General features: G+C 39.8%; 1 protein-coding gene and 1 pseudogene across 2 annotated transcripts in view; both read left to right on the top strand.

Moving 5' to 3' along the window:
- The window catches only part of PCGF5 (polycomb group ring finger 5), a 110377-nt gene that overhangs the window by 12670 nt on the left and 72290 nt on the right, over positions 1-25417 (top strand). The window lies entirely within an intron of this gene.
- LOC101547305 (40S ribosomal protein SA-like) lies at positions 23026-23974 on the top strand (annotated as a pseudogene).

The following is a 25417-nucleotide window of genomic DNA, read 5'->3' as shown; positions in this document are numbered from 1 at the left end:
ATCCAAGCTTGTGGAGAGTGGCCTTGAGCATGGCTGTGGCTGGGTTCTGGAGGTTTTTGGCTGTGGGGGTTCTGCTTGGGGTGGGGAGAGAAATTCAACCTGCCCTCCTCAAGGGGGCCCCGGTGAAGACAACCTGGTGCGGGGGCAAGAGATTCTGCAGCGCTCTCTTCTGGGAGCTTTGTTTTATAGTCTCTGGGTCTTGGCTGTTGATGAGATTACATGACACATGGGGGTTGGGGGGCTGGGAGGAGGGAGGTGGGGGGGAGTTTAGATGGTATTTATTAACATTTAAATATTTGCCATGGAAAAATGATATGTGGGATTCTGTAAACAGGTAATTAAGTATAGAAAGAAAATAGTAGAATATTTCACAACATCTGTAAAGAAAACTTGAAGATGACAGTAGTTCATCAGGTGAGATAGGAGGTGGTCCAGATCATAGGAGGAAGAGCTGCTTCAAGAGGGAGTTACCCAAATCAAAACCAAAACCAAAACAAACAAATCATCTGACACCTGAACCAAGGGTGAAATAATCTTTTGAGGGGCTTTTCAGTTCTTGTGGAATATTTGGGATGAATTTATTGGTTTTAAGAACAGTAAATGAGGCTTTCCCCCACCTCAAGAATCCCATGTTCTCTCTTGAACACATCTCTCTCTCATGCTCACTCTCTCGCCCTCTCCCTTCTCACACTTCTATAATTAAATTTTGTTCAATAAAAACTGTTTTGCTTCACTTAAAAATAGCAAGTATAATGAAAAATGGCATTTCTGGACTTTATACACCTAAATGTATAAAAAATACACAGGATGAAATAGGCACAGCAGGTATTTACAAAGGATCTCTGTAGCACTCTCGTCCTGTTGTTCATCGATTTGCTCGAACGGGCACCAGTAACATCTCCATTGTGAGACTTGTTGTTACTGTTTTTGGCATATCAAATACGCCACGGAAAGCTTGCCAGGCTCTCAGAGAGGAATCAAACCTGGGTTGGCCATGTGCACGGCAAACGCATAACCCGCTGTGCTATCTCTCCAGTCCATATGATCATATAAATCACTATTGTGCTAGACTACCACTTGAAGCAGTAGCGATAGTAAGACCCCACATGACTGATTTAAAGCAGCATTTATTTTTCTTTATGGGTCACACCTGGCGATGCACAGGGGTTACTCCTGGCTCTGCACTCAGGAATTACTCCTGGTGGTGCTCAGGGGACCATATGGGATGCTGAGAATCAAACCCGGGTCAGCTGCATGCAAGGCAAATGCCCTACCCTCTGTGCTATTGCTCCAGCCCCAAAAGCAGCATTTCTTAACTGGGAACCATTTGGCCTTCTTTGGGTCCCCAAAATATTCCAAAGGGATCACAGATGGAAATTGATTAAATGAGACAGTGGCATGGTATTAGCGGGGTCAGTTAGTAGGATCATGTATCATTGGGAAGAACCAAGGTTGAAAGAGGACCTCAGTGGGAAAAAGGCTGAAAAGATAATTTAATTTTTTGTGACAATTCAAGGATGAGCATTTCAGGTGAGTGTATTTCTTCTCCATGCAGCTATTCAGAATTCCAGATTTCTGTTATCATTTAGTTACTTGGAACTATCTTGAATTTATGACTAAATCCTGGGTGTAGCATGTCTGTGCTCCAACTCAAACAAGGGATAAAAGCTAGCAAAACAAAGACTAGGTCTTAGCTTGTAAGTGGCACACATTACTTTTAGTCATTACAATGTAAAAATTTAAACATGTGACGTAAAAATTTAAACACGTGACCACGCCTGGGGAAATATTAATATGTTTAAAGCTGGTACCTCAACCACTGATCCATTGGATTACATGCTTGGTAACAAGTTATGGTGACATAACTTGTTAGGAGAGTGGAAGAGTATAAGCTAGTTCATGGCAAGACATCAGCAATTCTAATGATTACTGAAGTCCAAAAGTAATAAATCAAGACATATTAATATATGCATATTGTTTAGAAGTTTAAAATTACGAATTCAAAATATGGGCCTTAGAGGTGTCTTCAATAATGTGACTCCATTGGCATGGATAGCAAAGTAAAAAATAAACACTGCACTATAGCAATTTAAAGTTTTCCCATGACAAAATGAATTCAGGCTAAAATAAAAACACACCTGAGGTAATAGGAGAAAATATTTGCAAACAACACATCAGATAAAGGGCTAACATTCAATATAGATAAAGCACTCACAATGCTCAACAGCAGATAATTCCATCAAAAATTTGAAGAGAAGATGAGCAGACACTTTGGTAAAAAAAGACATGGATGGCCAGTAGGCATATGAACAAGTGTTCATTGTCATTATGCAGTTCACTGTGAGAGTGACAATATAAAGAAAACTGGAAAGAACCAGTGTTGTTAGGGAAGGTGGTGAAAGGAAACCGTATTCACTGTTAGTAAGAATGTTGTCTGGTTCAGCCTCTATGGGGAGTAGTATGGAGATTCCTTTTAAAAAGTAACACTAGAATTCTTGTATGACCCCAGCAATTCTTGGCATCTGCCCCCAAACACAAAAACATTAGTTTGAAAAGATATATGCATACATATATTTATTACAGCACTTAGTATAATAGCCAGGATATGAAAATGATCCCAATGTCCAAAGACCATGACTGTATAAAGAATTTGTGGTATAATGGAATACTGGGAAGCTGCAAGAAAAGATAAAGTCATGCATTTTGCTCTGACAATCATGAAAACGGAGAGTCTCACGTTAAGAAAAATAAGTCAGAGGGAGAAGGATCAGTATCAGATGATTCTTGCTCATCTGGTATATAGAGAGACAAGGGAATAAGCAGTGGTGGAGTAAGAGACCATATCCTGAATGATTCTGATTTAATTAGTTTTAGTATAAGACCTGAACATACATTATACATGTATGAATATACATATTTGTTTATATTATATATTCTCCTAAAGTGATAGTGTTCTGAGTTGAGAACCCTTGTTAATAAAGTCTGCACACTTTCCCCATGACTTACAAATCTTTTTGTGTTGATTTTGTAGTAGCCCGGGAAGCACTCTATATGATCTTTATGAAGGGAATATACCTGCTTTATGGTTGTAGTCTATGAAGAAACAATTGCCAGGTTGAGGTCGTGGTGGTTGTCAGAGGAGGCACACCTAATAAGAAAACAAAATATATTTTTTTAAACTTTTCATATTCAGGAGATTTGTAATGACAAAAATGTTAAAGTTGGCTTCTTCATTCAGAAATTCTTCTGTTTTCTGTTTGCTTTTAGAGAGAGATCAGTTGGGAAGCCTATAAGCTCTTATGATTTAATGTTTCCCCAGAAAATTCTATAAATTTATGTGTCACTGTTTCCATCTATATGTTTGTATATAAACTTTCAAGTTTCTGTAGAATCATAATTCTAGTATTTATGTTTTTGTTTTCTTAAAGCCTTTAGAAAGAATTCTATATAAAAATAAATAAATAAATAAATAATATGAGAATAATACCCAAAGGACAGTAAAAATAAGGGCCAGCAGGACTCTTTCATGGTTGGAAGCTTACCACAGGTGGGGCAGGGGGGACAGTTAGGTAGTTAGGTTAGAGATGATATGACAATGATAGTTGGAAATGTTCACTCTGTATAAAAGGATATACATAACAACCTTTCAGTTCCTGTATTGTAAACCATAGTGCACTAAATGGAGGGAGGGAGGGAGAGAGGGATAGAGGGAGGAAGAAGAAGAAGAGAAAAGTGCCTGCCATAGAGGCAAGCTTGAGGTGGGGAATGGGGGGGAATTGGGGACATTGGTGGTGGGAAATGTTCACCGATGAAGGGAAGGGTGTAAGACATTGTATGACTGAAACCCCATCTTGAACAGCTTTGTAACTGTGTATTGCACAGTGATTCAGTAAAAAAAAAAAATGAAATGATAATGACTGTTCTTGGTCCCTAAAAATGCTTTTTAATATATTTACTTTTGGGTTGTCAACCAGTTACCTGACATTACAATTCTACTTTTGCTCTTTTTTCATATGCTAGGTCTTCCATATGGAGCATTTCACTTAGCTTCATTGTCTGGAAAATTTTCTCTATTCCTACAATGAGAGAATCTGAAGAGAATTTGAGGAGAAAATCTTAATTGTGTTGCCAGGGAGATGGCTCAGAGGGCTGGAGTAAGCTCCACGTGCCAGAACCCCAGGTTTATTCCCTGACACTGCATGGATCCTGAAGCAGTACTGCGAATGGATTCCCAGCATCTCTAGAAATGACCCTCTACCCCATTGGGACTAGGACTGGAGCAGTGGCACAGTGGGTAGGGTGTTTGCCTTGCAGGCAGCTGACTTGTATTCGATTCCTCCGTCCCTTTCTCGGCAAGCTACCGAGAGTATCCCACCCGCATGGCAGAGCCTGACAAGCTACCCATGGCGTATTCGATATGCCAAAAATAGTAACAAGTCTCACAGTGGAGATGTTACTGGTGCCCGCTTGAACAAATCAATGAGCAACAGGATGACAGTGATACAGTGATTTACCATTTTTCCTCATACAGTCTCCCTTCACTCGCAGGAGAGTTAGTCCCTTCATTCTGTACTCGTTATTTATCAGCTACTGTTACTGCATTTTACATATCTGTGATGATCATCTATTCACACTCTACCAGCCTTTTAACTCAGCAAGGGCAGGGATGTGATCTTTTGCTGTTCAATCCATTACATACTGCCTAGCACATAAATGTATTCTAAAATGCTGACTGAGTACAAGCTTTCTCTATAAAATTTTGAGGACATACTCATTCAGAGTTGGGGTTGTTTTTTAGAAAGTGAATTTCATTTAATAATAATATCACTTGGAAATTTTCATTGCTTTAAATTTAATCTTATCTAGTCGTACCAAATATCCAAATTCATATGATCTTTCAAAATGTATACATAAATGAACATGTGTGTATATATGGATGTATGTATATTCTGTGTTTGTCTATACATATATATACATGAGTACATGAACATGGTTGAAAGCTAAGAAGATTAAGGATTACACATAAATATGAGATAATTGAGTTAACAAACTTTGTAGATGCATGTTTAGTGCACATAATTTGTCTGTTGTCTTTTACATACACTACTTTGGGTAGAATGAAACAAGTTAAAATCCTCAGAAACATGTGAGCCAGTATTTAACACATCTGTGTTTCAAACTATATTGAAGTTTTGAGTATAGAAATGTTGTTTTGAAAAGGTTTCTTCCCAAGCATGTAGAAACATATGGAGACCTTAACTGCCAAAAACAATTTCATATAGTTTGCAAGTGAATAAGACTTGGAGAATTAAAGAGTATCTTTTCCCCAGGGTAATGATTTCAGATTTTTCATAGATGTGAAGGGACTTAAAAGAGTGTGGTGTCAGACTATCTTCCCCACCTGTCTAAACTTTAATTTTCCATGTATAAAAAAAAGATTCCATCTAAATTATTACCAAGGTCATTTTGAATCATCTGTGATTCTGAAAAGTTATGAAACACAGCCTGTAACCATGGTGAAGAAAGTTGATTGGTGACTCTAAAAATAGAATTATTTTCTCCCACTGCATAACATTGATGCTCTCCCATTGAGTAAGTCACTGTGTGTGTGTTGCCTTAATAAACCATTTTTTTCTTAATGCCAAGTGCTCTTCAGTGAATGAAAGATTGTCTTAAGAAATAACCAACAAGCTCTGTCTCATGTTTTAAATATAGATCTGAGTTATTATGCTCTTTTGCATTCCTGTTGTAGGTATTCAGAAAGCAGAAGGTGGTGATTTGGTAAATTTAGAAACTATTTCACATCGGTTCCTGCAGTCTTTTGTGTTTGTGTGAGAACCTCATTTAAAACGTCTTATTTATTCCTCCCTTAAAATATGCTTTCCTTCATTTTTGCCTTTCAACTGGCAACAAGTCTGTCTCTAAATAGAGGTTTTGTCAGGAATCTTAGGTAATAGTTAACATTATGATTTAACTCTAAATTCTTTAATTTCTTGATTATTTGCACCATAAGCCTGTCCATACACTGGGGCCCACGAATCTCTCCAAGGTTTCAGGGTTTGTGGACTTGCACAACCTTTGGTTCTGTCCCCTTGCTGAAGCACTCCACCTGAAGTGAGACATTTCGCCCAGATCCTACCAAGTGTGATTTTGAATGAGAGTTTCCTTATCTACTGGATCCAGCTTTTTGAAAGAGAAAAACTGCTCATTAAGTGAATATTTAGAGAAATAAATTTTGTTTTCACTCTCTTTACTCTGTAGTAGCATATATCCAAAGTGTCAGACCATTGACTAGTTGTGTGAGCAGCGTCCTCCAGACACCTGCCCTCCCTCTCTGATCCTGTTCTTGCCTCTTCAAAGTTTTGATATGATTTCTAAAGTGCTTGATTTCATTCTTTGTTTCTTTGTAGAATGTTTCAACCTTTCTCCACACCTAAATAACATAGCAATGAGTCATCCTAAAAGAACATTCAAACCCCTTGATATTTGCTAGTCAGGGGTGCCATGCAGTGCAGGGAACTAAAAATCAGGCCTTGCATGTGCTAAGCATGTGCTGCACTATTTGAATGATCTTAGCACCAATAGTCAGTTTTTAAATGTTATCAAGTCTCCGTGTCCTTTTTCACAGAACTTTCTCAAACCATTGTAGTTCTTTTCCCCACCCAGCAGGCATTCTAGATAAAAGCATGGATGATTATTTTGTTCAAAACCAAATTAACAACTCAAATTATTTCTGTTTTTATATCTAGAGATATTAGGATAAAATTTAAATTATTTCTGTAGAAATAATGAACTTCATTACGCTGAGTCTTTATTAATGAGAACTAAGCTAATTAGGTAGCATTTACCTCATCTTTGGGACAATATTAAGAGTATAATGCATGGACTTACTTTGATTTCTTATCAACCAAGAATCTTTGTTCTGGTTAGTGCTTTCGAGCTTTTGGGACTACAAGTAATCCGTGGACAGAACTGTAGAATAGTACAGGAGATAAGGTTCTTTTCTTGATGAGCCTTGTCTTAAAGAGTTGTTCAATGCCTGGCAACACACATGGACCCTCAAGCACCACCAAGGTCACGCCTGAGCACAGAAACAGGAAACAACTCTGAGTGCCACTGGATATGGTCAAAAGTCTCAAGTAAATAAACAAATGGAAAGACTCAGCCTCCCAAGTATTAGAGGAGGGACATGTGGAAATCATGAGAAGAAAGGAGGACATTCTTCAAGGAACAAATACCAGCTTCAGATTGATAGCTGTTGAGTGAACTTGAACTGCAGTCTTAAAGCTGCAAGAAATCAAATCTAGCCTAGCAGCCTGCATGAGGCTGGAAGCAGGTTTATTCCCAGAGTCTCCAACCTTGCTGACACCTTGAATTTTCCTTTATGTTACTCTTGAGTAATAGACCCAAATAAAACATGTTACACTTGGGGCTGGAGCGATAGCACAGCAGGTAGGGCATTTGCCTTGCATGTGGCCAACCCAGGTTTGATTCCCAGCATTCCATATGGTCCCCTGAGCACCACCAGGGGTTATTCCTAAGTGAAAAGCCAGGAGTAACCCCTGTGCATTGCCGGGTGTGACCTAAAAAGCAAACATTCAAACAAACATGTTACACTCAGATTTCTGATCTACATTGAGTATTGAGATAAATGGAGGATATTTTAGGTCACTAAATTCATAGTAATTTGGTCAGCAAAATACAAAACTAATACAAGGGGCAAAGATGTTAGCCAGACTAATGCCAATGAGACACTGTAGACAGAATGATATTCAAGTCCAAATGTGAATTCTAGGTCTACCTAGAATGATAAAGGGGTAACAAAATGGCCAGTGTGACTGAGATAAAGAGAGCAAGGGGAAGTAAGTAGTAGTTAAGATGAGATCTGGAATGAAGAGTGGAGACTAAAAAAGGCTTTGGCTTTCATCCAAGCAGAATGAATAAAAACGAGAGAAGAGAACAAAGAATCGAGAAGTTGACACTCAATATCACCGCCAGACAAGAAATAAAAAAGGAAAAAGTACAGAACACCAAGAATCAACTAAGAAGTTAGAGAGCAAATGAAGACGGGGTGGTGTCCTGGAAGACAACTGAATAAAGCATACCAAAGAGAAAAAAGAGTGATTGTGTGTGACAAACGCTACCCATAGGTTAATTAAGATTGAAAGTAAGATCTTGACAGTAGAAGGCTTTGCTGCAATGAGAGCATTGGGACAAAGAATTTTGTTGTTTGTATGTTTTATCTTTAAAAACAAATACTAATAGTATGTTTGCATGCTGATGAGAACTACCATCAGAGTGAAGAATTTGATGGTAACAGTGAAATGTCCTATATAATTCATATAGGACAGTGTGTGGGATGTGAATCGATTGCCAACTGCCATTGGAGATCCCTCAAGAAGAGAGGAGTCTAGGTGGTAAATGGGCATGTTTTGGAGCTTTCTCGTGCTTCCACTTTCTCAGTGTGATAGAGATGAAGCAAATGAAGATGGGAAAGCTTGCTTGTTTGTTTTTTCAATAGACCCAAACACATATTGGAAGGTTTTCAGTCTTGAAAAGTGAGCAGGGTCTTTGCTCACTTTTTTTGTAGCTCCTATTAACCAGTGAAGCCACACACTAAATGGGGAGCTGCGAATTTACTGGTAGAAAAATACACTTTTTTTGGTAGAAAAAAAAGACTTCAAGTCTTCAGTCTTTTGAGAAACTTCCAGGTTCTCTCTACCTTGTGCATAATGTGGAACTAGTTTAATCTGTTTTTTAAAAATAACATGTTATGATCTTTATACTAGAAATAAACTAGTTGTTGGCAAGCCACTCCAAAAGTTAAAGCCTGAACACAGCAATTATGTTATCTCTCTCTGTTTCAATCTAGAATGTTTTGACTCTTTGACCCGTCTCCATTCCACTTGGCATCAGAAAGGGGCTCACAGGGTGCCTGGTCTGGGCTATCTGGATTCCTTGGATAAAGCTACATGGTCTTTCTGGGATGGAGAAGGAGCCAGAGTTGTTAGGTGGTAGCTCAGCATGGTAGCTGAGTGTCACAGGAGAGCTATGTCCAGATGAAAACTATTTAGAGTATCTGGCCTTGGCTGTCACATTGATTATTACCTTTTCACTTCCCTGCTCAGGTTCAGGAAGCTAGATTATCAGCACACCTTTCAGGATTGTTACAAGTCTATAACATCTTGCAAGAAAACTGATTCTGAGGACTGATATCTTTGGAAAAAAAATACGTACAGAATGTCTTATCACAATGCATTATCACCACAATACACTTGGCAGTTGATATTCAGTGGGTAAAAGCTTTTGTGGTCACTATGTGTGATATGTTGTTGGTATTATATTATTTAACCCCTGGCAGATAAGTTTTATAAGGCAGCTCCCTTGTTACTACAATGAGGCATCTGAGTCTCAGAAAGACTAAGTGAAAAATGTGATCTCACAAAGGATTTGAAGCACGTAGTGATGAAAGAATAGTGGTGAAATGTGTGTAGGTGAGAGCCTTCTTCTGAAGCCAAATGGAACCATCTCTCTTTACTGATTCTTTTGGCCACTTCGGGGCAGTAATCCCTACCCCCATTACCTCCTCCTTCCCATGGAGACCAATATGTTCTCTTTTTAAATTTCAGTGATGTTTTACTACAAAGCATCTTGCCCATGGCATGTGTAAATCATTTTAGTCTGTGGACTATGTGGAAACATAAGTATTTTTTAAAAACCCAAACTGGAAAGAAATTTTAAAAGTAAATAAAAACCCAGACTGGTTTTCAAAAACCACTTTTATGGATCATAAACTACTGGTTTGTTGGAAGTTTAGATATAAAAAGAGAAAACAGTCATATACTGGTAAATATCAAACTTGTTTTTATATCCAGAAAACACCCCTGAAAATCACCTCAGTAATTTTCAAAGCAGTTTCTCCATTCTGGTAAGAAGAGAACTAGTATAACTATAAGTTCTCTCTCTCTCTCTCTTTCTCTCTCTCTCTCTCTCCTCTTTTTTCCCTCCTGCCCTGAGAGCAATTAGCATATAGCTAGCTGATCTATGCAAAAAAGCAGTAGCTCTGAAATCTTATTCTTTTTAAGTCTCATTATTGAGCATCTTCTAGACTCTGTTGCTCAGTATGTGTTCAGTGAATGAATTCCATATGTTTAAAACCTCCCAAACTTCTGATGCTTCTGTGGCTCCAACCCTTTGCATTTAGGCATGAAGTTTTTAGACATTAGAAACATACTTGTTTATTAGGCCTCTCCAAGGTGGTAAAAAGAAATATTAAGTGTTTGTTGTTTAGGCTTCACAGTACTGATTTAAACACTGGGAGCATTATTCTTTTTGTCTGGATTCATACTGCTATTCAAGTAAGTACTCTTTAGTTCTTTTTTTTTTTTTTTTTTTTTTTTTTTTTTGCCCTTTTTGGACCACAGCCAGCTATGTTCAGGGGTTACTCCTGGCTCTGAATCTCAGGAATCTAAATTTTAGTCTGTGGACTATGTGGAAACATAAGTAAACTAAACGTAAGTAAACATAAGTAACTAAAATTACTCAGGAATCTCTCCTGGTGGTGCTTGGGGGACCATATGGTTGCCAGGGATTGAAACAGGTCAGCTGCATGCAAGGCAAAGGCCCTACTTTGATCCTTGAATATGCCAGACTTGGGGAGATTCTGTAATGGTAAGCAGAACAGCCAAGAAAATCTTGGCTTTGATATGTCTTCCTTTGATTTGACCCTACAGTTTCTGGGCCCCACAGTTTCCCATGCTGCTTTTTCTTGCTTGACCTTGAGCATCTGTGTTATTCCTTTCTATTGTGTTTTAATTTGTTGCTCTCTAGCCTTTTTTCCTTCAGTTAAGCATCAAATGAATTTCTCCTTTCTTTTTGACCTTTGCCCAGATGTCACTTCTCAGTGATCTCTTTTCTGTTCACCTTATCTTAAATCTCAAGTATCCTCCTTTCTCATTCCTAGTAGTTTTAGTTTCCAGGGAGATCAGAGCTCTGTAGAGGGAACCATGCACCACCAATTGGTTCAGCTCTCAGCAAAGCTGGATCTCTGGCTTTCTCTCCCTGGGACAGAGCTACACGCAGGTTAGAGATCAGTCTCAGTGAGGGTTCTTCCTAGTGGCGGCATCCTGGCCTTTTCAGTAGGATGATCCATTCATGAATTTAATTAAAACACTATCGCCCTCCCCACGCCGCAGGCCCCACTCCTACTCCTGTGGCTTTGGCTTTTGTCATAACATGGGGTTGTACTTTGTATGAATTGGATGTGGTTTTCAAGAATAGAGGACCATTTCTCCATCTCTATAGATGGACTGTTGCTAACCCCTAATTTTTCACTGTTTAGTCTGCTTATTCTCCTTGGCAAGGCCCTTCTTGTTTTCCTTCTCTGTGAGATATTTTTTCTTTCGTTGCCCTTTATGACTGCCTCATCTGAGTTCTCAGCTTTCAGTTTCACTGACTATGCTGACCTTTTATATATTTTTTGTTTCTGTTCAGAAATTTGAAACTGCATTCATATATAGTTGGTATCTGCCTCATTCTGAGTTTATTAAAAATAAGCACCCCCCCATTTTTTTCCTTTGCTTTGTCTCCATCACTTCCTGGTGTTACAGCATTAAGAGAAATATCTTTGCCTCTGTAAGCAGTTTTAAGGTGGGTAATTTAATAAACAAAATATAAAATGTAATTGTGACCGTTAGGTTCTGTGGAAAGCAGACTTGGAATGACATATTCTGGATATTTGTTAGATGGTGCCCTTGGAAGGATGGGAAAGGAAGCAAAGGGGGCAGAGGGAGACGTTGATTTGTCGTTGCAGGCACAGTGACAGCCTTGGTCAGCCCCACCGGGAGCTCTGAAGGTAGAAAGACTGAGCTTGTCTGACTTGGCTTGGGTCAGGCCTTTATATCCCAGTGACCTTACACCATTGTATGTTTGCTGGGCTGGGAATGTGTATGACCTTGGGTAAAAAAATCTCTGCATGTAAGTCCGTTTCATCGGAAGCCAGCAGTAGCACCATGAAGGACTGCCAGAAGCCTCACTGACCAGGAATAGGACTCTACCTCCTTGCTCCTTTGATGTAGGTGAAATCCAGCTGCAGGTATGAGAGCTGATGCAGTAACCCTAGTTGTCAGTTTCAGTTTTATATTGGTAATGAAATGCCTTTATTTCTTCCAAAGCATAGGGTGATAAAGGCAGAAGAAGTCATAGAGATGCTTTCTCCAGGTCTCTTGTTTAACAGATTGGGAAACTGAGTAATACAGAAGAGGATTGTTTGGTTTCCCCTGCAACAGACTCCAAAAACAGGGTTTAAAAGTTGGGGCTTTCCCAGCAAAGTCTGCAAGAAAATGGGCCAGTGTGACAGGGCAGACCAGGGAGTCAGCAAAGGTGCATTTTCATAGAAATAACTGCTGTGTGCACCTGTGTCCCTTGAGGGAATTCATTTAAACAGTACTTTCATTTCAGAGTTAACCTACCCAAAGAACACAGAAACTAGGATATGTGCTTATCAAGGTACCACCCATGATGTATGGACTGTTTTCTGGACGCATTATTTTCTTCCACCAGTTCTGCTCTGGCAACCGGTGTCAGAGCCGCAGTGTCAGTTTTCTGTCGGCAACACAGAAAACTGCTGCTGGTACTGGTAAAAGTGAGCCTTGAGTAAATAGAATGACTGTCTTGCACCAAGGTGGGTATCCTGACTGCAAGACTCTTAACACTGAATCTTTACTATTGCACTGCTCTGTTCAAACCACTGTAAGAACTCCTGTGAGCATAGTGAGGATGTAAAAGGAGCAGCAGGTACACTTCTTCTTTTTAGGAAACAAACTAGCTGGAGAGCCAAGGAACATGAGATTTCATAAGCCTCTCCATTAGCCTCTGTGGATGATACTAGACAGAGCTATACATGACACTGCTGAGGTACTGGCATAAAGGGATACTCCAGAAGTAAAGGTATTGCTTTGATTTGTATCAGAAAGATAAGATTGAATGTGGAACAGAGTTTTTGGGACTTGGGTACATGGCTTCTTATGAATTGAAAGGGAGAGTAACATGCTGGGCAGGAGTTGGGGACCTTTGGGGTGAGCCATCTTGTTTCTCGTCCTTATTTTCTTCATTCACTGGCCTATGGACAGGGTCAAATTAAGCCGCCGTTTACTTCTTTCTAGAAGTAAGGCCAAATTAGAGAGCTTATTTCATAAGTCTATCAAGAGCATTCAAATGAAGTAATTGATGTAAAAATATATAACTGGAGAGCCCGTACTGTAGAAGGATTTAGAATACATAAGCAATGACAGTGATTGTTGTTGTCAGAAAATAATGGTAAGGTTAGTCATGTTGGAGAATGATGAGGGATTAACATTCATGAAGCAAGAGAAATTCTGTAAGGTAGTTTCTGGGATTCTGGGAAGTGATTGGTTAGGCTATAAAGCCAGTTAAGAAGGGGTGCCCATTCAGAATTCCCATGGGAGCTCTGATCCCATCAAAGCAGAGGTTCATTATTGGGGAGATCAATATGTAATAAATATAAACAGAGCTTCTTGTTTGAGTGTGAAAGAGGGAACTGAGCCCTTCCTCAAATATCCACAGCCCAAGTGAGAGAATTCTGAGAAACCCCAAGCTGCAGGTTCAGAAACAATTTTGATAGTAGAATGTTTACAGGTTCCTATAACACCTCATTTATTCTTCATTGAATTAATTTTCCAGAAAAACTGTTTTTTAGAAACTCATCTTGGGTGAAATTTTGCTTAAATCTGTTACTATTTTCTTTCTTAACAAGGCTGAATGAAATCCTCTTAATCTGTTTTTGATGACTTTTGGTTATAGTAATGAACATTTAGTTATGGTTCTCTGCTTTAATGTGGCAATTTCCAACCTCAGAGGTTCTGGAGAGTTGGGACTGTTTACTCGCACTGTGCTTGTTGCAAGTAGCAGTCTGGCAAGGGAAAGGTTCTGGACTTGGGAAGCTGACAGTCCAGGTCTTGCATCTTATTAGCATTATGATCCCAGGAAGTACCAGACCTCTCTTTGCTTCACAACTGTAAGTTGGAAATAGTAATTATTCTTACTACACAGGATGTGGTGTGAAAAAAGTACATTTGTACATGTCATTTTTGAGGAGTATATGCAAAGAAAAGTTCTGTGATGATGACAATGTTTTTTTTTTTCTTTTTGGGTCACACCCAGCAATGCTCAGGGGTTACTCCTGGCTTTGCACTCAGGAATTACTCCTGGCGGTGCTTGGGGGACCATATGGGATGCCGGGGATCGAACCCGGGTCGGCCGCGTGCAAGGCAAACGCCCTACCTGCTGCTGTGCTATCACTCCGGCCCTGACAATGTTTTTATAGTTCTTTTTACCTCTTTGATATAGCCTACTAATTAAGGCTAAGGACTCCAAAGTTCAATAGTCTGCATTTGAATTCAGTCACCTTTGTGATTTTGGGAAATACTGTTGAATTCTTTTTGATTTAGTTCATTCATCTGATAACTGGTACTAATAGGATTAGAGAGATAGTATACAGTGGTTAAGGCACTAACCTTGCATATGGCCAACTCTGATTTCATCTCTGGCACTGCATATGAGTAAGCCTGACAATTGCCGGGTGTGGCCTCTAAATGAAATAAGATATTAATAGAGCTTGTGCACAAGATTTTGTGAAGATTAAGTAGGATAAAATCTATAAAGCATATTCACCACATGATCTAGTGCACTGTATCATTGCTATTATTAATTATTAAAGCTAGAGCCTTAATAAAGAACACTGCAACTGTAACATAATAGAGTCCAAAGGTTTTACTATATTGACGCTTTGGAAACCATTAGAAAGTTCTTTCTTGTTACTTAATTGGTTTCCTAGTAGTGGAAGCTGTTAATTTACTGGTCTGGAATATGCTCCTGTCAAGACTCATTCATGAGCATTTTGTATTGGTTAAGAACAAACATCCAATGTAATATGGCACATTAACAAATGAGGGATTAAAAACTGTATGGTTTTCTTGATAAAAATAGAAAAAGAAGTTCACAAGGTTCAGCATTTACTTGAGATGAAAACTCTTGAAAAGTGGGTATATAGGGAACATACCTGTTATTAATTAAGGCCATATATAATCATCCCAAAGCTAATACTCAACAAAAGCAAAAAAGACTAAGGGGTCAGAAAAAGTAGAGCAGGTAGGCTGCTTGCCTTGCATGTGGTTGACTGGGTTTGAGCCACAGCACCATATGCAGGTCTCGGCTACAACCAGGCACTCCTGAGCACAGAGCTAGGAGTAGTCCCTGAGCACTGCTGGGTGTAGCCAAAACAAAATCTGAACAATCTGAAGTTTTCTATACCAGAAACAAGACAAGTATACTGACTCATATTACGTTTATTAAACATAATATTAGTGGTCCTAGACAAAGCAAAAAGAGTCATCAAAATTGAAAAGTGATTTATAGATCACTACCTAATATAAAAATATATATCCAAAGAACCTATAAATTTCTCTTAAAATTTACAAATTTAGTAAGGTTTCAGAATAAAAATATATAAAAATGTGTTTAGCGCTGGAGCTATAATAGAGTGGGTAGGGTGCTTGCCTGGCACACAGCTGACCTGGGTTCAATCCCTGGCACCATATATTGTCCTCTGAACCTTACCAGGAGTGAGTCCCATCACCAGAGTCTCCAGTTCCCCATCTGCCTCTATGGCAAGCGTCTCTCTCTTTCCCCTTCTCCCTCTCCCTCCCTCCCACCTCTCTTTCATTTTGGTTTGCATTATAGGTACTGAAAGGTTATCAGGCTTCTCCCATTACATATTTTCAGCACTTCTTGTCCAGAGTGATTGTTTCCAACTATCCCTGTTGTAGTGATCCCTTCTCTATCCAAACTGCCCTCTGCCACCACCACTTTGGGCAGTAGCTTCATATCTCTATATGTATGTAATCCTCACACCAAAGTTCTAGAATTTGATCAAACTAGACCTCTCAAGCCTTTCTTCCTACCCTTCATGCCCTAAATTCATCACAGTCTAAGTCAAAACATACTTGCAGTTTTTGGTCTCTATTGCAAGTGGCAAGCTTATATTCCAGATTTTATGTATAAACTCATTGATATGAACCAAGCACATGGCACATTTTACCTCTAGGAGCAATGTTATAAAGTTCATGAATGGTGGATTTTATGGGTCAGCTCACACAACTCAACTAGACTGTGATCAGTTAACCACTTATTCCTTAATAAAATATATAGCAAGTTCCTACCATGTTCCAAGACTTTGCCCTGCATCTGCCCACATCTGATTCATTTGGCTGTATTTATATTTAGATATTTAGATGTATGTGTATAAATACATATTTGCTTTAGAAGAGATGGAAGATGGAATATATTAACATTTGGGTAGTCTTCATTAGCTTAACAAGAAATGAGCCTTTTGGTCTGTAATCTGTAAAACTCACCAATACTTATTGAAGAACTATATTCCAGATCCAGTGCTGGTCATTAGGATGATAATTGCGATAATATTTTAACTTGTGTAAATAAAGAAACTCAAATCATGCAATAAAATATAGTATCCTTATTCTCCAGTGATTTTTCTCTTTTTATATGTTTATTATAAACATGTATTTGTGGATTATTTTCTTTAAATTCTCTGTGTTTAATTCACTACTACTCATTTTACTGCTCAAGTTGTATTAGAATTGGCCTGACTGCACTGGTTCCTAGTGTCTGGGGAAAGCAAACTAATCCAAGGAGCAAGAAATATCTTTAGCACATCCACAATGCATCTAAAATTTTAATTGCATGTGATCACTTGGGATCCCAGGTTCTGCATTCCCAACAAGCTCCCCAGTGATTTTGATACTGGTAGGTAGTCTGTGGGCTGCAGAAGAGTAACAGATGTGTAGGAGTATGTCAGCTGATCTGTAATATTTAAACCAAGTCCTACTCTTGCTGTATTACTCTGAAAATTTTACTTCACTAACATGGAAGAGACTGACCTTTTGACGAGTGTCTGAGCTCAGATAGGCATGGTGGAAAGAAGAACCACACCTCAGTTACTCAATTCCTAGAAATTGCGATAACAACAGTTTGTATCCCCTCCACTCATTCTTCTTATTTATTTCCCTAGAAATTTTGACCTTTCAGAAAGTTAGTTTCAGGGGAACTAGTGACAACCTTGTTGGAATCTGTGTCTCTACCATTGTTCTCTTATTAGTCAGATGGGGATTTCACTAATACTAAGGGAAGTTAGACAGTTTGAGCTCTCCCTACCTAAAAATAAATGCTCATTTTTGGTTTTTGGCTCTGCATGAATTGTGAGCTTCCCGTCGTTGGCAGGTTTCAGTGGTTTTGGTGAAATAATTTTATTTTTTCCTTTAAAAGCCATTTCTAAACAGATTGTTGGCATTCTGACCATCTGCAGTTTTCGACCACTACATTCATAAAAATTCCAAATGTACATGTTTCTTTGTATTGTCTGGTAACCTCTTAAAACCTATTACATGTTTTTAGACCACAAACCATAAGGTACATTGAAGACAAGGTCGGCGAAACCCTCCACGATATTGAAGATAAAGGTATCTTCAAAGGTGGCACGGAACTAAGCAATCTAGTAAAAACAGAGATCAACAAATGGGACTACATTAAACTAAAAAGCTTCTGCACCGCAAGAGATACATTGACCAGAATCCAAAGACTATCCACAGAATGGGAAAGGATATTTACACAATACCCATCAGATAAGGGGTTGATATCAATGGTATATAAAGCACTGGTTGAACTCTACAAGAAGAAATCATCCAACCCCATCAAAAAATGGGGCGAAGAAATGAACAGAAACTTTACCAAGGAAGAAATACGAATGGCCAAAAGGCACATGAAAAAGTGCTCTGCATCACTAATCATCAGAGAGATGCAGATCAAAACAACTTTGAGATACCACCTCACACCACAGAGACTAGCACACATCCAAAAGAACAAAAGCAACCGCTGTTGGAGAGGATGTGGGGAGAAAGGGACCCTTCTTCACTGCTGGTGGGAATGCCGACTGGTTCAGCCCTTCTGGAAAACAATTTGGACGATTCTCAAAAAATTAGATATTGAATTCCCATTTGACCCAGCAATACCACTGCTGGGAATATATCCCAGAGAGGCAAAAAAGTACAATTGAAACAACATCTGCACATGTATGTTTATCGCAGCACTGTTTACAATAGCCAGAATCTGGAAAAAACCCGAATGCCCCAGAATGGATGACTGGTTGAGGAAACTTTGGTACATCTATACAATGGAATACTATGCAGCTGTTAGAAAAAAGGAGGTCAAGAATTTTGTAGTTAAGTGGATGGGCATGAAAAGTTTCATGCTGAGTGAAATGAGTCAGGAAGAGAGAGACAGACATAGAAAGATTGCACTCATCTATGGTATATAGAATAACAGAGTGGGAGACTATCACCCAAGAACTGTAGAAATAAGTACCAGGAGGTTGACTCCATGGCTTCGAGGCTGGCCTCACGTTCCGGGGAAAGGTCAACTCAGAGAAGCGATCACCAACTACATTGTAGTCGAAGGCCATGTGGGGGAAGGGAGTTGCGGGCTGAATGAGGGCTAGAGACTGAGCACAGCGGCCACTCAACACCTTTATTGCAAACCACAACAGCTAATTAGAGAGAGAGAACAGAAGGGAATGCCTTGCCACAGTGGCAGGGTGGGGTGGGGGGGAGATGGGATTGGGGAGGGTGGGAGGGACGCTGGGTTTACGGGTGGTGGAGAATGGGCACTGGTGAAGGGATGGGTTCCCGAACTTTGTATGAGGGAAGTATAAGCACAAAAGTGTATAAATCTGTAACTGTACCCTCACGGTGATTCTCTAATTAAAAATAAATAAAATTAAAAAAAAAAAAAAAGAATCCATACTCGGCCATCTTGCTGACACAATCCACAGAGAAGCGGCAGGCATTCTGGTGAGCAACGCGGCCCGGACAATGCTCCGGACCCTAATCGGGGCCAGCAACACCGGGGGCCCGGAAGGAGGAGGTGCCGCCAGCAACCTTCTCCAGATGGAGCCCTGGCGACACTGAGCAACTCACACGGCTCCAGGATTCGGGACTGGGACACATCCGAGCCGCACGGCTGCGTTAGCGGCCACTCGACCTTTTCTAAAACCTGAAAACATACAATCTTTGAATGGAAAACTAATTATCAAATGCCTCCTTATTAGGGTTATCTTGTTTGGGGATATAACTCCCACAACAATAGTGAGTTTTGTGTTAAAATATGGAACATAATCAAGGTGAAGAGAAAATAAAGTGAAATTCATCAGTTATACAGTTGGGGTGGGGGGCGGGGGGTATACCGGGGATTTTGGTGGTGGAATATGGGCACTGGTGAAGGGATGGTGTTTGAATACGGTATAACTGAGACATAAACCTGAGAACTCTGTAACTTTCCACATGGTGATAAAATTTTTTAAAAAATAAAAATTAGATTAGCAAAAAAAAAAAAAAAAACTATTACATGTTTTATCAGTAATTTCCCCCTCTGACATAGATTCATCTGCCCATCTGTCATCTGACTTTTATATTTCCCCTTACTATATTCTATGAAGAGCTAATGGGATCATCCTTATAGAAGATAATTTTACAACTGAGGGAATTGGTAATCTGATATCACACTTCCAGAAATATCAGAAATAAAGTTTTGGTTATAAACTGCTTTATCTATGGTATTTTGTTGTGGCACTGAATTTAGATACATGTTGATAGAAAATTCTATCACCTTAGCCTAGCAGCTGCTAATAAGCTTTAGGAGATATATGAGTATAGAACTAATGCACACATACCATTTCATCTAACAGAACCCAGGTGATTTCCAAAAGGAATAGTTTGTTTCTGGTACTTGTTTTAATCTCTACCATTTGTATCCTTAACTGTTTCTTGCATTTAGATAAATACCTGGTCATAGTATAACTTGGACAATTTCTGATTTGCAGCTTTCTATGTATCTGTGCTCTTTCTTAATGCTCCATCTTTCCAGAAAACTATCCCCATCTTCCTCCCTAGTTGTACTGAACATTCAGAACATATTGCAAAGAATGTACCTGCTAGTACAGCCATCTTCTCTGCTAGAAAATTCTCTAATTCTTTTTTTTCGAGGGGGTCACACCCGGCGATGCACAGGAGTTATTCCTGGCTCATGTACTCAGGAATTACTCCTGGCGGTGCTTGGGGGACCTTATACGATGCTGGGAATCAAACCCAGGTCGGCCGTGTGCAAGGCAAACGCCCTACCTGCTGTGCTATTGCTCCAGCCCCACATTCTCTAATTCTTGCGATACCTGTCTTGCCATACCACATATGTACCTGTTCATTGAACTATGTGGAGTTAGTAGGGATTTTATTCTCCTCCTTTGAGTAATGTGTCATTGATGATGGGTGTCTAACAAAACCACAGTATGGAAGCACTTCTAAAAACCTGAAATCTGCGAAAGTACTTAAACAAGTAGGTACCTTTTAAATCTTGGTTAGATGATGCCATATGAATATCTCTGTTATCAGGCGATATAATTGGCTCAGTCTGGTTGTTTATTTTATACTGTCAGATGATTGCTTTATAGAGGTTCCTTGGTTTCTAGAGAAGCAGGGGTTGGCAGAAACAGTTACCTATAGGCCACTATCTGGGTACCAAAGGAGCCAAGGCCTGTGGAAATCAGAATGACTGTTTTAATGCCTCAAGTGCTAGATACTGCCTAGCATTTAGAACACATCTGCTTTCTGCTATGTGGTCTTTATCATTCTCTGTCCTAGAGCAACTCCTTAAAAAAGAGTCACTGAGAACTGGGAATGTCTCAGACTCTTACCCAGATTCTTTGTATCTTTATGTCTGCTCCAAATGGTAAATGACTTATAGGACAATATAGTTCAATGAATATCTCCTTCAAATATAAAAGAATATCATATTCTGGTACTACAACGAGTTTCAAGGGGCTGGAGCGATAGCATAGCAGGTAAGGTGTTTGGCTTGCATGTGGCCAACCTGGGTTCGATTCCCAGCATCCCATATGGTCTCCTGAGCACCACCAGGAGTAATTCCTGAGTGCAGAGCCAGGAGTAACCCCTGTGCATCGCTGTCTGTGACCCAAAAAGCAAAGGAAAAAGAAAAGTTTCAAATAGAGAAGCTACTTTACCAATTACCAAAAGCCCTGAGAGGACAATGGCACCTTTGACAATTGCCCAAATGGTGTTTACTGTGGTTAGAAAAATGATCTGCACATAAAGGAGTGGTGACTTAGTGTCTCTTTTTTCCATTACCTATCTTACCACTCTTTCAAAGCATTATTTTTATCCCAACAAACTCGAATTTCTCATTATGTTTCTAGTGCTGTATTTGAACATTGCTCTAAGATTGGTCCCTGGCTGTTTTTGTACAGATATACACAAACTGGTTTGCTGTGTCCACACACAAAAATGTGTATACAGCTGATGTGTTTAGTTGGGGGAATTGGTAATTGGTTTGAAGAATACTCCAATAGTTATATGTACCTGTTATTTTACCCAAAAAACCCATATTAATATGATTTTTTAATACAAGACAGTATGCTACATTAATTTTACTTATATGACTCTGCTATGTAATGCTATAGCGGTTTTTATAAATTCATCCCACATTTATTGAGCATATGAGAATTCATAGACTTGGGTTAGGCCTTGTCAGTCTCAACCTTGAGGTTGTTTACGTGATAGACTATATAAACATGAAACATCAATATTAATACTGGATCAGTTAAATGTCAGGCATGCAGGTTTCCATCAGCTTTGTAAAGAGACACTCAAATGAGGTGAAAAGACTGAAAGAAGAAATTGTTTGGAAAAATGTAGACTTGCAACTGGTCTTAATGGATGGTAGAGAGGACAAAGGGAATTAAGTAATTTCTTCAGGTGGGGAGCAACCAAGCCAAGGCCATAGGGAGGCATTTACACTGTACTTATGTTTATAGAACACTGAGAGCTTCTTCTAGCAGCTGGTTAGAACCTGTGTTAGAAATAGTGGAGGTAAGGAAGCTAAATCAATGCCCAAAGATATGATGCTTTGTGGAGTAAAGGGGTCTGAAAGGTGACCCTCACCTGAGTATACCCAGAGCTACTCTGCTGGGCCCCATCCTGTCTCTGTCCATCATGAGCTATATGATCCTGGTGGACACCCAAACCTATGTACAGTTTCCTCCTCTGCAAAATGAGCTCTTTGGTTTTATTTATTTCAAAGGGTTGCTTTAGGCCATAAGAGAAATAATGACATAAAGAGCACAGTGCTTGTATAGAGTTTATAGAGTTCATTACCTTGTTACATCATTAGGGATTAGGAAAGGGAGGGGAGGAGTGACAGCTATGCTTCAGAAGATGACTCTGCTATGCAGGGGCCGTAGACTAAAGCTTGGGAGGCTTCGAGGGCTGCCTTTCTAGTCTGAGAGAATTGAACACAAGATTTTAAGTGTTACCATGATTTCCACTCTCTCCAGGAAGGCACAGGAAGGTATTCAAGAAGACATGTTGTGCGTGCCCATTCTGTTTCTATTCTCTCTCCATTTCACACGTTCTAGGAACGATCACGCCTGACAGTCATTCCAAAATGATCTGGTCAGAGTAATTGGCAGTGTCTCTTAATGCTCACAGAGCATTCTACTGCTGGTCAATTAGAGGAAGTGAATTATTGAGCCAGAAGTAACTGGAAGTTTGTTTGCCTTCTTTTCTTCCTCTCCCATGGTTAATATTTTATATATTGTGTACACAGAAGCTGTGGTCGTAACAGGGATGAGATGGATAATTGAGTCTGAGTAAATCAAAGTGGAATACAGCTATGAATAACTCATACAAGCTAATTTTGTTGTATTTACACTTTGGACAGACAAGAAAAGTGAGGAGCAGCTTTCTCTGTACAAACAGGAATTTTATTTCTTCCCTTTCTTCAAGGGTTTTTTTTTTTTTTAACAATAAGACTTAGTTCAAGATAAGTTTTTCACCTAATATAAGAAATTTGACTTTTCCGCTGCCCAGCGAGGGATTCATACGGCATTGTTCACGATTCCCCTCGTAACTTAAAGGGAAATTTCACAATGTCCAGAGCCCTCGATGTCCTGCAGATGAAGGAGGAGGATGTCCTCAAATTCCTTGCAGCAGGCACCCACTTAGGTGGCACCAACCTGGATTTCCAGATGGAACAGTACATCTGCAAAAGGAAAAGTGATGGCATCTACATCATAAATTTGAAGAGAACCTGGGAGAAGCTTCTGCTGGCAGCTCGTGCCATAGTTGCCATTGAAAACCCAGCTGATGTCAGTGTGATCTCATCCAGGAATACTGGCCAGCGTGCTGTGCTGAAGTTCGCTGCTGCCACGGGTGCCACTCCAATCGCCGGCCGCTTCACTCCTGGAACTTTCAGCAATCAAATCCAGGCGGCTTTCCAGGAGCCGAGACTTCTGGTGGTTACTGGTCCCAAGGCTGACCACCAGCCCCTCACAGAGGCATCTTACGTGAACCTGCCTACCATTGCTCTGTGTAACACAGAGTCTCCTCTGCGCTATGTGGACATGGCCATCCCTTGCAACAACAAGGGAGCTCACTCTGTGGGTCTCATGTGGTGGATGCTGGCCTGGGAGGTCCTGCGCATGCGAGGCACCATCTTCCGTGAACACCCATGAGAGGTCATGCCTGATCTCTACTTCTACAGAGATCCTGAGGAGATTGAGAAGGAAGACCAGGGTGCTGCCGAGAAGGCCGTGACCGAGGAGGAATTCCAGGGTGAATGGACAGCCCCAGCACCGGAGTTCACCGCGACGCAGCCTGAGGTTGCAGACTGGTCTGAAGGGGTGCAGGTGCCCTCTGTGCCCATTCAGCAGTTCCCTACTGAAGATTGGAGCGCTCAGCCTGCCACAGAAGACTGGTCTGCAGCTCCCACGGCCCAGGCCACAGAATGGGTTGGAATCACCACCGAGTGGTCTTAAGCTGTTCTAAGCTCAAACGGAAAGTGAATATAAGGTTGATGGAAAATAAATGAGTTTCTAAAAGTGAAAAAAAAAGAAATTTGAATTTTCACTGGGCTTGATTTCTTTGGTTTTTGTAAAGATGTAAGTTTTACTTCAAACTATATGCGAAATTCTATAGTATCATTACATTACATGAAGAAACAACGTCTTCAGAGAATCATACAGCACTCATATTTTTGCTAATCATACTGTTTTACTTCCCAAGTACTACTTGTCTGTATTTTGATTCTGAATATCATAGATATCCCTATGTATGGTACAAAGTGTTTTAATATACAGTTTGAATGGTTTCAAGGTCAGGGCTTACAAATGCTGAGCATTCTGGTATAGGATTCTATATACAGTGCTGTGCATTTTCTTGTATCAACAGTTAATAGCATTTGTATCTTATAAGTCAAAATGGTTGAAAGGTAATGTAGCTATATAGTTGAACAAAAAGATCTCTCTAGTTCTTGCAGTCTTTAAATTTTACTATACATATGTGTATAAATATGTGTGTATGTTTTCATATGTATCAACTTCTGCAGTCAGTTATGTATAGCAAATATTATGTCTATTCTAGATATTAGCATTAATCAGTACCATTTTTAAAAACTTTATTGTATCCTTGTGCCCTGAGTTTTAGTCCTTGAGCCTAGTTATAATATTTAAAAGAATATCTAGAATTCAGTACAGTATAAACTAACTTTGAAATGGTTTTAAAATTATTGCACAGGGATCAGTACCCATGCTTTATATATGTGGAACTATGGTTTGATTCCCACTGCCACATGTTTCCACTCCAGGACCACCTAGTATAGCTCTGGAGGTATTAGAGCATTGCCAGCATGGCCAGGGTGGTCCCAGATACTGCATGGCCTAAGAAGCATTGCCTCCTTGCTCCCTGACTTTTAGTCCTTGAGCCCAGTTCGTTATCACCAGTCCTGATCTCCAGAGCCCTTGATCACTGCTGAGAGCCCCCATACCCACCCAAATAAAATTAGTAGAATTAGTTATCCATAATCTGGATTATTCTCTGGAAAATTTTGTCAATATGAATAGATACACTTCCTTCCTTTCTATTTAGTTCAATCTGTCTGGATCCCTTGCCTTCCTCAGATCCCAGTAATCATTCTTAATTTTCTCTTAACTCCCCTCACTTTTATTGTTTTGGGGGCCAAACCCAACAATACTTGGTGACTACGCCATGTTCATGCTCAGGGGACCATGAAATGCTGGGCATTGAACCTAGGCATTTTGCATGAAAAGCATGCACTGGTCTGTTGAGCATCTCCTCAGTCCTCACCCATTTTTTTCACTGCCCTTTATCTGCAGTCCTTTTATCCTTTGCTAGTCCATGCATCCATTTTTCCTTTTCCCCTATCTGTTGGACTGTCTGCAGATCCATATTACAGATAGGTA

This window comes from Sorex araneus, chromosome 11 (assembly GCF_027595985.1).
Source record: "Sorex araneus isolate mSorAra2 chromosome 11, mSorAra2.pri, whole genome shotgun sequence".
Classification (NCBI taxonomy): domain Eukaryota; kingdom Metazoa; phylum Chordata; class Mammalia; order Eulipotyphla; family Soricidae; genus Sorex; species Sorex araneus.
Note: the sequence above shows the minus strand (reverse complement) of the source record. Positions and strands in the feature narration are given on the sequence as shown.